The sequence below is a fragment of the Mastomys coucha genome, unplaced genomic scaffold (assembly GCF_008632895.1).
Source record: "Mastomys coucha isolate ucsf_1 unplaced genomic scaffold, UCSF_Mcou_1 pScaffold18, whole genome shotgun sequence".
Taxonomy (NCBI): Eukaryota; Metazoa; Chordata; class Mammalia; order Rodentia; family Muridae; genus Mastomys; species Mastomys coucha.
In genome coordinates, this window is record NW_022196900.1 from 18,241,751 (window position 1) to 18,258,381 (window position 16,631).

A 16,631-nucleotide genomic window follows, 5' to 3' on the forward strand; every position below is an offset into this window, starting at 1 on the left:
AGGGGAAACTGGGAATGGAGAAATTCGCATGTAAATAAAGAAAATATCTAAAATAATAAAAAAAAAAATGGCCAGAATGTCGCTATGATCTCTTCTGAGAAGCCATGAAGAGCTTGGTCTGGGAACAGTTTTAAAAATCTCTGTACTCTACTACAGATCTTCCTTCTTCTCTTTCGGAAGGACGCGCAGAGCATTTAAAATTGATGGCCGCACTTTAGAGAAGGGGTGGAAGACTTAGTGTGTCTTCCCATCTATAGTAGGGTTTTTACACTGTTAGTAGGGTGGGCATGCTGTGTCTGGGGCGGGGAGGTCACTGCTGCTACTTAAGGTCCGAGGTTAACTGGGGGAGGATACCACAGGCTCTCAGCTTTCCACACAACATGTGCATGCACCCAGCTAGTCCTGATCTGAAGGCCATGCTTCGTCTAACTGTATCCCAGCTCATTGAACATGTCTGAGCTCCTGACAGAATTATAATGGGCCTGAGCTTTTTGTGTGGTGTGTGTGTATATATTATACTCATTAAAAAGATAGTCTAATAAAAAAAAAAACTTAATGGTCTCAGCATTTCCTGCAGGCTCCTGTGGGGATCTGTCTGGATCTTGACTCAGAAAGGCCTAAATTTTCCTTTTTCTTCTTATTTATCTCTCTTTTCAGATGTTGGCCAGAGCCCAAGAATCATTTCTATGGTATGTTGGGCTCATTCACTTTTTCTCCTGACACATGCCTGACCTCCATGCCTAACTCAAATGGCATGGTGCTCCTCCTCTTAAGCTTCCAGCTATGCATTTGTAATAATTTTCTCTCTAAAACAAACAAAATAGTCAATGACCCTAAAAGGGCGGGGGATGGAGAGATGACTCAGTGGTTAAGACCACTGACTGCTCTTCCAGAGGTCCTGAATTCAATTCCCAGCAACCACATAGTGGCTCACAACCATCTGTAATATGATCTGATGCCCTCTTCTGGTGTGTCTGAGGACAACTACAGTGTACTCAGATATACAAAATAAAGAAATAAATAAAAAAAAATATCAATGACAAGGAGAATATGCAAGACAGTACCCTTATCAGTATGGCCTGCAGCCTGCACAGCACCAGCCCCACCCCAGTACTGAGTATTCAACCCTGAGCTTTCTGCATGTTAGGGAAGCATGCCACCACTGAGTCATAGACCCAGTGTAGGGCTGTTAACAATGCAGGAAGTGGAGAGTCTCTTCATCCTTTTATTCTTTCTCAAATAAGTTTCCAGGTAAGGGTTTTCACTAATGAACTGAAGTCCAGTGATGTGCATGTGGCACAAACAAACATACAAAGCAAATCCTGGCTCTTCCTTTGTTTGATGGAACTGAGCAGTTCCACATGAGTGGATCAAATAAATAGATATCTGTTTAAATTTTCAGAGCAGTACAGGGTGTGTGTTTGAACTGTTTTGAGGGTAGGTGGATTTTACCTTTTAAATTTGAATATGAAAAATTTCATGGTCATAAATTTAAAGAAAAACCTAGAACTTCATTTTCCTTGATCTGTTCTTTGATATTTTAAAAAATAATGGGTGAATCTAACCATCCATGATCTCCTGTCTCTACAAGTCAGCAGTGTCCTGGTGTAGATGTCAAGATATGGCTGTATGAATGTGCTGCCATATGAATGTATACTGTATGAATGTATGAGGGTGACTAGGTTGTGATAGGACCAGGAGGCCCTGACACTCTGTTCTTTGACTCCAATTGACACATTTAAAGACCTTAATGCAAAGGAAGCAGAATCTCTCCTAGAGGGAAATTTAAACACATCACAGCTTTGAGTAGTATTCTCATCTCTGTGTTCATGTGTGTATTCACATGAGCACAGGTATGTCTGTGTGTGCATGTATGTATGAATGTGGAGGCCGGAGGTGACATCTGGTATTTTTCTCAATCTCTCCTTTGTTTTGTTTTTTTGAGACTCCGCCTTTCACTGAACCTCAAGTTCACTGGCAAGGAAGGCTGGTCAGCAGGCCCCAAGGATCCTCCTGTCTCCAATTCTCCAGCGCTGGGATTCTAGGTGCATATTTCCACATCTGACTATGTGTGTGCCAGGGATTTGATCTCAGTTCCCATGCTTATGGGACAAGCTGTTTTCCCCAGCCACCTCCTGTCCCAAAGCAGCTTTAGTCAAATGAGAGTTTAAGCAGAAAGACCACACAATCTAACTTGTGGACAAAGGAGGATGCCTGGCATAGCTAGGAGGCTGCTCCATCCTGCAGTGGCTGAGACTTGGTTGTAACTGGGCCGAAGTTATGGCAGTAGGGAGGGTAGGAAGTGGTCAGCTGTGCTGTGGTCTCTGAGTTGAGAATCCAAAACTGGTTCCACAATGACATTGCTGACACTGTGGCAGGGTGGCATTGCTAGCACACCGCTGTTGATGAGAGAAAGTTGAGTCTTCAGCCCATCTCAGCTTATTCCTCCAGATCTTGTAGTCATATTGTCAAGCACTTAGTTTTAGGAGCTGACTGGCCCCTTCCAACGCTCTTAAGCTGATATGCCGTGGACCTAGAACAGAGTCAATAAATACCTGTGTCTCCATTCAGATTACACTGTCTTGTGGCTGGAAGCTTGGGTGTTGAAAATAGAAGTCTCTGTAAGTCAATGAGTGGAAGGAAAGCTTGGGGCCTCCAGGCTGGCTTCCCTGTGGCCCACTACCCACACACTCTGAGACTTCTTCAGCTTTAGGAAAAAATTCAGGCATTTGTCATCTGCAATTATTGACTCCTCCCTGCTTTACCCACTAGCTGTGGCCTTTTATCCAACTGTGAAATATTATGATAGATTTCTTTTTTAAAAATTTTTATTTATTTATTTTATGTATATGAGTACACACTGTAGCTGTACAGATAGTTGTGAGCCTTCATCTGGTTGTTGGGAATTGACTTTTAGGACCTCTGCTTGCTCCAGTTAGCTCCGCTCGCTCCAGTCGACCCTGCTTGCTCAGTTCCTGAATTTATTATTATATATAAGTACTATAGCCATCTTCAGACGCACCAGAAGAGGGCATCAGATCTCATTATGAGTGGTTGTGAGCCACCATGTGGTTGCTGGGATTTGAACTCAGGACCTTCGGAAGAGCAGTCAGTGCTTTTACCTGCTGAGCCATTTCACCAGCCCATGATAGATTTCTTTATCCCTTCTCACTCCTACTTTTTTTTCCCTTGAGAAAGGAGAATGCTCATATCTTCTAAACCATTGGATCTCTGGGTTGAGAAGAAAGTGTTTGTTCCTTGTGAAAAATTAGCCAGTGGCTTAGCATGGTGTGTGTGTGTGTCTGTCTCTGTCTCTCTCTCTCTCTCTCTGTGTGTGTGTATGTCTCTCTCTCTCTGTGTATGTGTATGTATATGTGTGTGTGTATGTGTGTGTGTATGTGTGTTTGTGTGTGTGTATGTATGTGTGTATGTGTGTGTGTATGTGTGTGTGTATATGTATGTGTGTATGTGTGTTTGTGTGTATCTCTCTCTCTCTGTGTATGTGTATGTGTGTGTGTATGTGTGTATGTGTGTGTGTATATGTATGTGTGTATGTGTGTGTGTGTATGCAAGTGTGTATGTGTGTGTATGTGTGTGTATATGTATGTGTGTGTGTGTATGTGTGTGTATATGTATGTGTGTATGTGTGTGTGTGTGTGTGTGTGTGTGTGTGTGTGTGATTAACTTGGAGTGTCTTGGAGAAGTCAAGAGAAATCAGGGAGGAAGAAATGGGAAGAAGAAAGGAGAGGGAAGTGGACCTCTTAGGGGAGTTAGTACACCAATTAGATTTTAGGAGACTGGAGTGGGGGGCAGGCGACTCATTTTAGGGGATTGGGGTGGAGGGCAGGGGACTGACAGTCTGGAGTTGCCTATGAGCAGGACTAACTCTAGAGGCAGAGCTCAGTCTGTTCACCAGCAGTTTTCTATGGGTCTCAGGAAGTCAGGAGACAGTAACACTACCTGGCAACCAGGAGGTGGCAGTGGAGGTCGCAGTAGAGGGTCAGACTGGGAATGTCATAAAAGACTGAGCCCTGTGCTGGCTAGTTGTATGCTACAAGCTAAAGTAATCTCAAAGAACGGGACTTTCATTTGAGAAAATGTCTTCATAAGATTGGGCTGTAGGCAAGCCTGTAGGCATTTTCTTATTTAGTAACTGATGGAGGAAGGTCCAGGGGAGGTGGGTCGTGCCACCTCTTGGCTGATGGTCTTGGTTCTATAAGGAAGTAGGCTGAGCAAGCCAAGGGGACAAGCCAGGAAGCAGCACTCCTGCATGGCCTCTAAGTCCCTTCCCTGCTTGAGTTCCTGCCCTGACCTCCTTTAATGATGGACTTAGATGTGAAAGTGTAAGCTAAGTAAACCCTTTCTGCCTCAGATTGCTTTGGTCATTGTGTTTCATCACCACCATAGCAACCCTAAATGAAATAGAAATTGGTATCAGGATCCTGGGATGTTGCTTTGATAGACCTGACTGTGTTGTTTTAGAGGGTTGTGGAAGGACTTTGGGCTAGAAAAGCCATTGAGTGTTGAGAGCTCTGGGCTATTCTGTAGGAGCTTGGAAGGTAAGAATGTTGAGAGCAGTGCAGACAGCGAGGTCTGGCTTGTGAGGTTGCAGAGGAAAGCAAAGACTCTACCAGGCCACTTGTGTAAAGATTGTGTAGTTCTGGTTAGCTAGGGCTGAAGAATTGGCTGTGATTAACAAGACACCAGAACCGTTAATGTAAAACCTGTGGTTTGCTGGGAAAATGGATACAGATGAGCTGGGGCTGAAGACTCAGCTCTGAGTAAGAGACCAATATCATTAAGGTGAAATCTTCTAGGAAGTGTTTGCTCAGGGTTGGCAGATAAGCCTTGTTCCAGGGGTTGTACTTCACACTGGCAGCTGAATTTCATTATGTGCAAGACTCAACTGGGTGGAATTGGTTGTGAACGCATAAACGGGTCATGGAGAGCAGCTGAGGCTTGGCACCATGAAACACACCCAGGAGAGGTTATTGGTGAACATGCAGCCTAATTGCAGTGGAAGACCCCAGCATCTGGAGATGCCAGTACCATGGGATGATCGTCAAGAAGAGCCGCAGCAGTGGAGTGGAGCCGGCCGGAGCTGGGAAGACGAGCTGTGTATGCTGCAGAGGGCAGAGTCAGAGAAGTGATCCAACCCCTTCAGACATTTTGTTATTTACACAATTGGAGTTTGGTTTTGCTTTGTTGAGGTTGTAGCTGTCCCCTGGCTCTTCCTCTTTGGAGGAAGGAAGCATTTAAGACATTCATTATTTTACAGGAGCCCATAGTTGAGAGATTTTGAACTTTAAAAGAAATTTTGGAATTTTACAAATACTTTGGATTTTAAAACAGAATTTGGGTATTTTAAGAGACTGACCTTTTGTTTGAATTTTTTATCTTTTTGTTTGTTTGTTTGTTTTTCTTTATCTTTTTGTTTGTTTGTTTGTTTTTCGAGACAGGGTTTCTCTGTGTAGCTCTGGCTGTCCTGGAACTCACTCTGTAGACCAGGTTGGCCTCGAACTCAGAAATCCGCCTGCCTCTGCCTCCCAAGTGCTGGGATTAAAGGCGTGCGCCACCACCGCCCGGCTGAATTTTTAAAGATTGGGACTTTTAAAACTTGAAATATTTTATATTGTAATGTTCATAGTAATGTGTGATCTTGGGGATGTTTAGGACAAGAAAGGTTGTGACTCAACAATGATGTGTTTCTGTACTGTGCTGCTTAGTTTATGTCAACTGGACATAAGCCGAAGTCATTTGAGAGGAGGGAATGTCATTAAAAAATGCTTCCATACATCACTCAGGAGAGCAGGCCCTGCATCTTGCCTGGGTGGCACAGTAGAGCTGACCTTGGTGGCAGGGGCAGGGGTGAGCTGGCCCTGAGGATGTGAGCACAGGAGAGCTGGCCCCGCGACTCCTCTGTTATGTGGAGGCATGGGTGAGGGAGTCTCATCTCCTTTCCTTGCCCCTCTGGCTGCAGCACTTGGGAGAGCAGTGTGCCCCTCCACTGGACAACACAGTACAGCTGACTGTGTTGGCGTGGGTGTGAGGAGGCTGGCCCTGAGGGTGTGAGAGCAGGAGAGCTAGGCTGAGGCATCAGGTGAGCTAGCCTGGTCAGTGCTGGAGAGTTCACCCTGGTGGTGTGGGTATGGATGAGCTGGCAGGGTGACCAACTCAGCTACCACCCAGGTCCAGATCCAGGGCTTTGAGTTGGCCCACCCCAGTGTCTACGCCATCTATAAACTACTGGAACATATGAAGGGACTGGTCCTGCAGATCCCAAGCTGCAGGATCTCCATGACACAAGGCAACAACAGAATATCCTACAGGAGTCTCAGTGAGGATCTGGTGTTGATAGTGTAGCAGAAGCCAGAAGCCTTGAGCCTGGCCGATGACTCATTGCAATAAACATTTGCAAGTAAAGATATATGGACCAAAGAGTATACTGTGTGACACACTACAGCTTCCATGACAAGATTTATTTATTTTTAAATCTTATTTTATTTATTTTCTTTTTGGGGATTGAGGGAGGAGGTTGCAAGGATGGAGGACAGATATGAAGGGATGGGGAGATGAGTGGGATTGGGGTATGTCATGGATTCATATGCTTGGTCCAGGGAGTGGCATTATTTGGAGGTGTGGCCTTGTTGAAATAGGTGAGTCACTGTGGACGTGGGCTTTAGGACCCACATCCTAGCTGCCTGGAAGTCATTGTTCTGCTAGCAGCCTTCAGATGAAGATGCAGAACCCTCAGCTCCTCCTGCACCATGCCTGCCTGGATGCTGCTATGTTCTCACCTTGATGATAACTGACCTTCTGAACCTGTAAGCCAGCCTCAATGAAATGTTGGTCTTATAAGAGTTACCATGGTCATGGTGTCTGTTCACAGCAGTAAAACCCTACTGAAGACAGGGTACATAATGTGAAACTCACAAGGAATCAATAAGAAATTAAAAAAAAAAAAGATGTCCCTCCAAAAGAAAATGCTTCCATAAGATGGGGCTGTAGGCAAGCCTTTAAGGCATTTTATTAATTAGTGATTGATGTGGGAGGGACCAGCCCATTGTGGGTGGAGCCATTCCTGCACTGGTGGTTCTGGGTTCTATAAGAAAGCAGGCTGAGCAAACCAGTGAGCAAGTCAGTAAGCAGAGCATCTCCATGGCCTCTGCCTCAGCTTCTGCCTTCAAGTTCCTGCTCTAGTTTCCTTCAATGGTGGACTAAAATGTGGAACTGTGAAACAAATAGACTCGATCTTCACAAGTTGCTTTGGTCATGGTGTTTCATCACAACTATAGCAACCCTAACGAAGACTAGTTAGTAGAGTGGTTTTGGGGTGGCGGAGGCAGGTTCTGTATGATAGTAGAAGAGGTCTCAGGAAGGGGCCAAGGCATTTTGGCTTGATCTGTAGGCAAATAAAATACCATTTGCTAAGAGAGAGAGCTAAGCTTGGGAGGGAGAAGCAGGTAGGGCTTAGAATAAGAAAGTTTGAGTCACTTAATGGACAGCCAGATGCAAATGTTTGGGAGGGGCTTAGTCCTATGAATGATGTTCAAGGAGATTAAGGAATTAAACTAGGAAGTCTCCATGGGGATTGAGATCAGTTTGCTATTCTAAGTGAAGGTAGTCTAAATGATGTAGAAGCAGAGGCAGGATTTAAACTTATTAATACAATTTTTAAATATTTTCTATTCAATAATTTTGTCCTTCATCCTTATATCCATTTCCATAATAGAGGCTTCCCTTGATATCTTTTAAAAAACAACAAAAATACCCTCTTTTTCATTTAAAAAAGTTTTAGGTCACATAAAACAGCAACACTCATTCCTTCTCATCTTCTGGTGTGGGGTCTATGGGCGGCTCCTCTATGTCGCACTGACTGGTCCCTTCTCCCTCCAAGCTGTTGAACCCCTCCTACACACTCTCCTTGTCCTCAGGAGTAGACTGCCTTCTTCACCATTCTGTGGGCTCTCTGCCATTTCAAGGCGCGTCTCCTCTGTCTCCATTGGATGTTCTCTTCAACTTTGTTTGTAGCACGCTCTTTCCCAGGGACGATGTTGCTCTGACTGCGCTCAGCTCGCTCTGCTGCCTCCTCCGCCCTTCTCCTCCTGCCTTTTGTGGGCCTGTTCTTCCACCAGTGTAATTTCAGCTGCAACTTTCTCCGTGTTTACCTCCATCTTCAGACTGCATAACCTTTTACGTTCATTGTTAAAGGAATCTTTGCCTTCCAGGAATGTCTTCTTTTCCTGGTGTTGCTCCTTTATCTGAAAAAGCTCGGCTTCTAGTTTCTGCGGACGAACCATCAACGATTGGACTTGTTACTTGAGGACCTGTATTCTAGCTGTTGAGATGACTGATCACACTTTAGGTACCACATTCCTATTGAGGATCTCAGGAATGAGGCGGGGTTTTCTCCCGAAGCCGACAGTGGCTGTATGCTTCATTGAGAAGCCAAAATCATCTGGGTCCTCAGCAGGCTGAACGCTCTTATAAGGTTCCCGTTCTCCATGCGAGACTGTGGCTATGGACGTCCTTCCTCTCATGCAGCTCATGCACGGCATTTAGCATTAATTTATGAAGGTATGCAGGGAATTATGGCAGGCCTTTGCAGATAGAGTCAGAACTCTATCTCTTCTGCTTTGTATATTCATTTAACTTGACACACGCCACTAATAATCTTGCCAGTCTTTCACAACTTAGGTCAGGGTTGGTCTTTATTCGGTCCCAGACCTTTCTGCTATACCTCATGTTGGGCATCAGTGGCTTGTCTGGTGACTTCGGAGGCTTTGAAATTGCAGTGCCAGAGGATGCCATGACCCGGCTTCCGGTGCCCGGGGATCCCTTCCAGCCTGTAGCTGTTGTAAGTGAGATGATTGTATGGATTGTATCCCATAGACCACGGTGTACTGAGCTTTTGTGCTGCAGGAGCTGGGGTGGGAAATGAGGCATAAGATGGTCTTTTTGACATTTTGGAAGATTAAGTTCTCAGTTCCTCAGAAGAAATCTGAGATACCTCAGGCCGAAAACATACACACAACTCCAGATTCCCTTCCCTCTGTCCTCTAAATAGCGTTTAAAGAATGATTATGGTGTATGTATCAATAATATTTATATCTCAAGAAACTTAAGAAGAATGGAGTTAGTACATTCAGCGTGCATTCAGAATACGTTGTGTATCAGAAATAGAAGAAATTATGTACAAAAAAAATCTATAGCAGTCACAATGTAAAAGGGAAATCAGTCCCTTTAGAGGCAAAACTAGGGTAGTATTTTCCATGTCATGACTTCATTTCATCGCAGAAATTAAAATTTCAAGCAAACAGTAAAACAAAAAAGTGAGTTAAGAATTCTGTGATGATGTTTGGTAGGAAGAAATAACAGTGTCTATATTGGCTGAAGTAACAGAGTGTCTAAGTAGCATCTCTAGACATGATAAATATACAAAAGTTTCAATTTAAATATTCTCACACAGTATACACAATATGAAACCTACTGTGTAAAATAAAATACAATTTTTTTAACTTTTATTGCATTATGATGAGAAAAGTTACATGATTTCAATTTATCTGAATTTGTTAACATTTAAAAACATATTTTAAGTAAATAGAATTAAATCACATTCTTGATTCCCTTTTGTACCCCAACTCCTCCCAGAGACCCCCTTCAATACCTACAATATCTTTGTCATATTTCTTAAAATTTATAAAATATTATAACAATAAAAATGAGTATTATAAAAGTTGTTTGATATAAAATAACAATCAATTTAACAGTGTATGTAGATGCTTGTCTACAGCAATACTGAAAATACATACATTTTTCTCAATATAAATTTTAAATAACTCCAAACATATTAACTGTATATTTCAAAATAATACATCATTACTAGTATTTTCTTAAATGAACATAAATATATAAAGTCTTTTTGTTTGTTTGTTTTGTATTTAGTAGAGTTTAAAATCTTGGCTCTTATTGTGGTACAAGTCCAAAATAAGAACAATTTTTAGACATTGGATTTCATTGTAATAAGGCTGTACTTCAATGACCCTCAAATCACCAAAGAATTTTACCTCCATCATAACTAAACTGAGAGTTGACAGTTCTGCTGCGCCAAGGAATGTATTGTAGGCACGACTATAAAAATATAATTTCAATAGCAACAAAAGTAAAAATGCTTGTAGACAACTGTGTAAAACCTTTATGTAAGAAAAGTAACTTATTGCATTTTACAAGTTTATGGTTAACTCTGAGAATTTCCACGAAAGATTTGCCTATGATAATGGACATGGGAAAAGGTCTTCCCAGTGGACAAGAGACACTAATCAAAAAGGTGTTGAAGTTTAATCTGACACAGCACTCTATCCACATCCAAACACATGTTTTATATCCTAAGTATGGTAAAAATACGAAATAACAAGGTCTTTGGCATGAGAAGGAAGGATTGTTTCAGAGGGTAGAATAAACCAGAGTAAGTAGGACTGTGTCTATCTCCATTACATTAGTATGTAATAAGTGTACACGTTCCTGGAGGACTGTGACACTTTGAGTTACATAATGACCATATCAAGATAGGTAATTAGCCCAATTGAATACTCCAGACATTTGTCATTTCTTTGTGGTAGGGACAAAGTCTCCTCTTTTAGATATTTGAAACATAATCTTCTTCAGACATGGTTTTGCTATGTGGTTCATGCTGGCTGGAAATCTGTTAGATAGCCCAAGTTAGCTTTGAGTTCCCAGCCTTCCTGTTTCAGACTCCTTGGTGCTGGGATTACAAGCATACACCATCATGCCCACTAACTGTAAGAAGCTCTTTAAGCTACTGTCATCTTACTGTGATGAGAACCCCTAGGGCTCAGTGCTTGTCCCTGACTGAAGTTTAGAATAATCCTCTGACTCTTCTGATCTCCCTTCTTACTAACCCTCCCCTACCTATTGTAATCTTTATTTCCACCTGGTCAAGTGTTTCCATTTTCCATAAATGAGTGAGAATAAGCACTGTCTGCCTTCTAGGCCAAGCAGAATTTTTAAAACAAATCTAATTTTTCTGTTGTTTTTTTCCCTCCCAAAGATATTTATTTTATAGTGTGAGTAGCAGTGTTTGTTCCCATGTGCACATGTGTACCACAGGGGTGCCTGGTGTCCATTGAGGCCAGGAGACGGTTCAGATCCCCTGAAACTGGAGTGGCAGGCAGTTAGGAGCCACCGTGTGGGTACTGAGACTCAAACTCAGGCCCTCTGTAAGAGCAGCAAGTGCTCTTAACCACTGAACTGTCTCTCCAGTACCATAAGCAGAGTTCTAAAATATATTTGTTTTGATGTCATGCAAATGCTGCACAATAAATAAATCCCCAGAGAGTATGCAATTCAATGGCTTTTAAGGGCATCCAAAGCTACCCATTCAGCGTTGTCAATGATGAACACTTTAACTTCCCTAAAGTACCCATACTCCTTCCTCTCATCCTTACCACTCCAATTTCCCAGCCTACAACAGTTCTGGTCTCTGTATATTTGTTGACTTAGAGTATTTCCTATCAATCAATGAAACCATCTGATCACTTGTGGCTGGCTTCTCTTTCTTGTCCTAGTGATTCTGAAGTTGAAGGGTCTCCCAGGTCTTCGTCTTTGTTTGATGAATAATACTCCATTACATAAGCAATATGATTTTAAATATTTAACACTTGGCAAAGATGTGAATCAGCTCTAAGCAAAATTGCATAATCCATGGTTATTACTCACACGTACTTTATTATGACAAAAAATGTATTGTTGCATTAAGAAACACTTTATAGGACTGGTACTGCATCCTGTAATCCCAGCGTTTGGAAGCCTGAGCAAGAAGAATGGAGAGTGTGAAGCTGGCCTGGGCTACTTAGCAACTTCAAGATTAACAACAAAAAGCCCTTTTTTGTATAAAATGTAGATAAAAATGCTCCCATTAAAGCAAACAATTACTCATTAATATAAATAAACTAAACGCACTTAAATGAAGATGTTTTGGGAAAATGGCTTTACTTTTCAGTTGTTGCCCAGTGGCGTCTTGAGCTATAGATTTCAGCAAAGTATTTTATATTTTATTTCATGGTTATTATTTTGTAGTTCTGGACATTGAATTTTAGGGCCTCACAAATACTAGGCAAACATCTGACTACTGAGATTTATCCCCAACCCAAATTATCTTTTAATTTAGTGTGATTTGCACGTGTGTGTATGTGTGTGTGTGTGTGTGTGTGTGTGTGTGTGTAGGCACACCCAAGTTTGTATGTTCTATACCATGTGTGTCCAGAGGAGGACAGAGAGTCCAGAGGAAGACCTCTGGTTCTCTAGAACTGGAGTTACAGGCACTTGTGTGTCCAGAGGAGGACAGACCTCTGGCTCTCTAGAATTGGAGTTGCAGGCACTTGTGTGTCCAGAGGAGGACAGACCTCTGGCTCTCTAGAATTGGAGTTGCAGGCACTTGTGTGTCCAGAGGAGAACCTCTGGCTCTCTAGAACTGGAGTTACAGGCACATTTGAGCTACCTGATGTGTGTCCTGGGAGCAGAACCATCCTTCTCTGCAGGATAAAATCTTTACCACTGCACCGCGCCTTAAGCCCCCATTTATTTATTTTTAGAGATTTATTTTTATGTGTACTTGTCTGAGTGAGTATATGCCACATATGTGGCATATGCATACGTATCCGCCAGAGAGGGTGTTCAAGTCCACGGAGCTGGAGTTCCAGGTGGTTGTGACTGACTTGACATGGATGCTAGGAACCAAACTCAGGTCCTCTGGAAGAGCAAACCACTGAGAGATCTTTGCCAGCCCCCTGCCCCAAAGTATCTTTTAAAAAATGGTTAGAGGTCTTTATATTTCATTTTATTTTTGAGATTACAACTTAATTGCATTTCTCCCTTCTTTTCCTCCCTCTAAGCCCTCTCTTATATGCTTCTTCTTTCTCTCCTTTGAATTTATAATCTCTTTGTTTTCACTAATTGCTATTGTCTGCATCATATATGTATATATGTATATACTTAAATAAAATATTACTTGTAGTGGTTGGAATAGGAATGGACCCCATAGACTCATGTGTTTGAATGCTTGCTACATAGGGAGTGGCACTAGGAGGTGTGGCCTTGTTGGAGGAAGTGTGTCACTGTGGGGGTGGGCTTTGATGTCTCCGATGCTCAAGCCAGGCCTAGTGTTACTCTTTCTTCCTGCTGCCTGTGGATTCAGATGTAGAACTCCCAACTCCTTTTCCAGCATCATGTCTGCCCGCATGCTGTCATGTTTTCCCATCATGATGATAATGGACTGGACCTTTGAAACTGAAAGACAGCCCCAATTAAATGTTTTTCTTTATAAGAGTTTTCCCTTCACAGCAATAGAAATCCTAACTAAGACATACATACTTTTGTGTGTTTCAGGGCTGATCTTTTGGCACCAGACAACCAGTTGGTGTGCTCTTCCCTGGGAAAGGCCACCTCTCCCACTCCTGGCTTTCCTTAGTTCCCTGTAATTCTTTGTGTATGATTAAAGCCTCGTGGGTTTTTCCCTGTTCACTTTGGCATGTCTAGTGGTGTCATCCTTATTCAGCTTATGTTTGGGCACTCATATCGGTGAGACTTTATTAGGAGACACACTCTCACAGCAAACTGACCCTCTGGCTCTACCTATCTTTCCGCCCCCTCTTCTGCAATGTTCCCTGACCTTTAGGTGCCGAGTGTTTTGTTTGGAACTGGGCTCTATAACGTTACATTTTGATTGGCCGTGGTTTTCTATAGTGGTTTCCATCTGTAACAAAGAGGTTTCCTTGATGAGGGCGGAAGACTGCACTTACGTGTGGGTTTGAGATCACATGTTTATAGACTGTGGTTTAGATGATGAATCTCAGCTTGGAAAAATAGCATTCAAATTTGTGTGTGTGTGTGTGTGTGTGTGTTTATGGAAGAGAAAGATACAAGCTCCAGTGAAGGAATGAAATACTCTATAAGAATATAATTCTTGTGTTTTGCCTTAAAGGCAGAGATGAGATCACACACACATGCACACACACATACACTTCTTCCATAGTAGATAATTGCAGCCAATTTCACTTCTTTCCACAGTTCTTTAAAAAAAGCATTTATTTATTTTTATTTTATGTTTGTGGGTTTTTGCTGTGTGTACCTCTGTGTACCATGTATGTGCAGTGCTCTCGGGAGCCAGAAGAGGGCACAAGACCCCCCTGGAACTGGGGTTATAAAGGCACTATTCTAAGGGCATGAGAAGTGACCTGAAGGATGAATACCTGTTCCCCAAGGGATACGTTAGCATTTTGACTACTACAGGAAGACATGGATGATCTATGCCCAAAGTTCTACCTCAGAGGGTTTGGTGCAGTGAGTTTTTATCTCAAGAAAATCAGCTAACTAAACAATCAGCCAACTGACCAACTAACCAACTAACTAAAACCTTTTAAACACCTGAAACAAGGCAGTCATGGTTAAGGATGCAAAATATAAGGGATTGAGGTAACATGTAGAGTCATCAGGGCTCTTTTTTTTGTTTTGTTTTGTTTTTTAAAGTGATGACTTTTTAAAAAAGTAAACAAATCACATATCTGTTTAACAATATTTAAAGAGAAAAGCCAGAAACTCACTACTAATCTGTTTATAATGCTGGCATTGGTTTATAGAGGACAATTTGGTTTGTTAGATAGTAGGAGGGTCCACAACAGCCTCATTCAAAAGGGAACATTTTGTTTTACGTCATCAAAAATAGGATACTGCCATTAAGAGACCAGTCAAAACCCAGACTTTTAGGTAGACTACAGAAGGTTAATTATATATGATTGAGATTAAAAATGTAGGGATAGTGGTTCTGGGCAAAGGTGGAATATATGAAAGAGATCTTGATCTCGGGAACTTCAGCCTGGGACCTTGAGCATGCTGGGCTGGCACTCCGCATCTGAGCCATGTCTCCACTATCTAGTCTCTTTAATTTTGTTTGTGGGAGAATTGCTTGGTCAAGCAACATTTTCAAGGAGACATGTTGTGTGGGATGGTTGTTTTAGGATCTGAAGCCATCTTGAGAATGCTATGATTTCAAGTGAGGGGCATTATACATAATGGCTACTTTTCTTCTGTTGATGTCTCTGTGTCCACGGAAGTAAGACCAGGTCATCACTCTCCATCCTCATTAGAGCTGAGCCATATACTTTGCTGTTGTGTGTACCTGTGGGGGGCTAGGAACTGAGCTCAGATCCTCTGCAAGAGCAATATGTACTCTGTTTTTTATTGATTTAAGTTTTATTGTATTATGATGAGAAAAGTTACATTAATTTCAATTTATCTGAATTTGTTAACATTTAAAAACATATTTTAAGTAAATAGAATTACATCACATTCTTCTTTCCCTTTTGTACTCCAACTCCTCCCAGAGACCCCCTTCAATGCCTACAATACCTTTCATTTTTTTATCATATTCTTTAAAATTTATAAAACATTATAACAGTAAAAATGAGTATTATAAAAGTTGTTTGATATAAAACAACAATCAACTGAACAGTCTTATGTAGATGCTTGTCTACAGTTCTCCTGTGCCAAGAAATGAATTGTAGGCATAATTTTTGGATACAGATTTCCTGCTATGGTCAAAGCTATTTGACTTGAGTGATTGTCTTCGTTCTCAGCCCACAGGGAACAGGTCACGTTCATTTAAGAAATGGTGTATGTATTAAGATGGTCTATCCATGAAGTCATTCACCAACTGTTCAATGAACAATGGTTCTGCTTGGAGGGTGGCACAGAAATTAGGTGAGGGTAAGAATCTGGTTCATTGGCTGTGATGATTTTGAAAAGCATTCATCTCAGAAAAAGAGCAACTTATAAAGTCCTCTTCTTCAAAATTGTTAACAATAATTATAAATATCAAGCAAAGCATTCAGTCTCACTCTTTGTTGTTCTCTTACAAGCTACCTCCCAAGTTAATTGTCTATGTTTCTTTTGGCTGTATAAATAATTTTGAACTATGTAAGCTGTTCTGAAAACCATAGTATAGTGTAAAAACATCAAATAAACAATCCTACTAAGTAAGAGAGGCTGAGATAGGAGCATGATTTCAAGACCATTATGTGGTATACAGCAAGACACTGTCACGTACAAACAAACAGAAAGTGTATATGGATTATACACTATTGGACCTATTTTTCAAATTACCAAATTAGAGAGACTTCTGGATGACACCCAACAAATTTCTAATTCCTCATATTTTTGAGTTTCAGTCGATTAGGATATGTTGGTAATATTAATTTTCATATTAAGAGATAATAAGGAAAAGTAATTGCTACTTCCTGTTATTTTTGTTGTTAGAGGTAGAATTATGTTTGTGTGGATTTGTTGAAAGATTATTTTCTTGCCATTTCTAGGGTGTAGTTTTGCTCCTTAAATTTGTGTTTTCCATCTATTATCCTTTGAAGGGCTGGTCTTGTGGAAAGATATTGTGTGAATTTAGTTCTGTCATGGAACATCTTGGTTTCTCCATGTATGGTAATTGAGAGTTTTGCTGGATATAGTAGCCTGGACTGGCATTTGTGTTCTCTTAGAGTCTGTATGAGATCTGCCCAGGATCTTCTAGCTTTCATAGTCTCTGGTGAGAAGTCTGGTATAATTCT

The 16,631-nt window shown here is 41.5% G+C and overlaps 1 protein-coding gene and 1 pseudogene across 1 annotated transcript in view; one reads left to right on the top strand and one right to left on the bottom strand.

The window, feature by feature from the left end:
- Palm2akap2 (PALM2 and AKAP2 fusion) overlaps positions 1–16,631 on the top strand; it is a 469,586-nt gene that overhangs the window by 13,793 nt on the left and 439,162 nt on the right. The window lies entirely within an intron of this gene.
- LOC116095214 lies at positions 7,819–9,023 on the bottom strand (annotated as a pseudogene).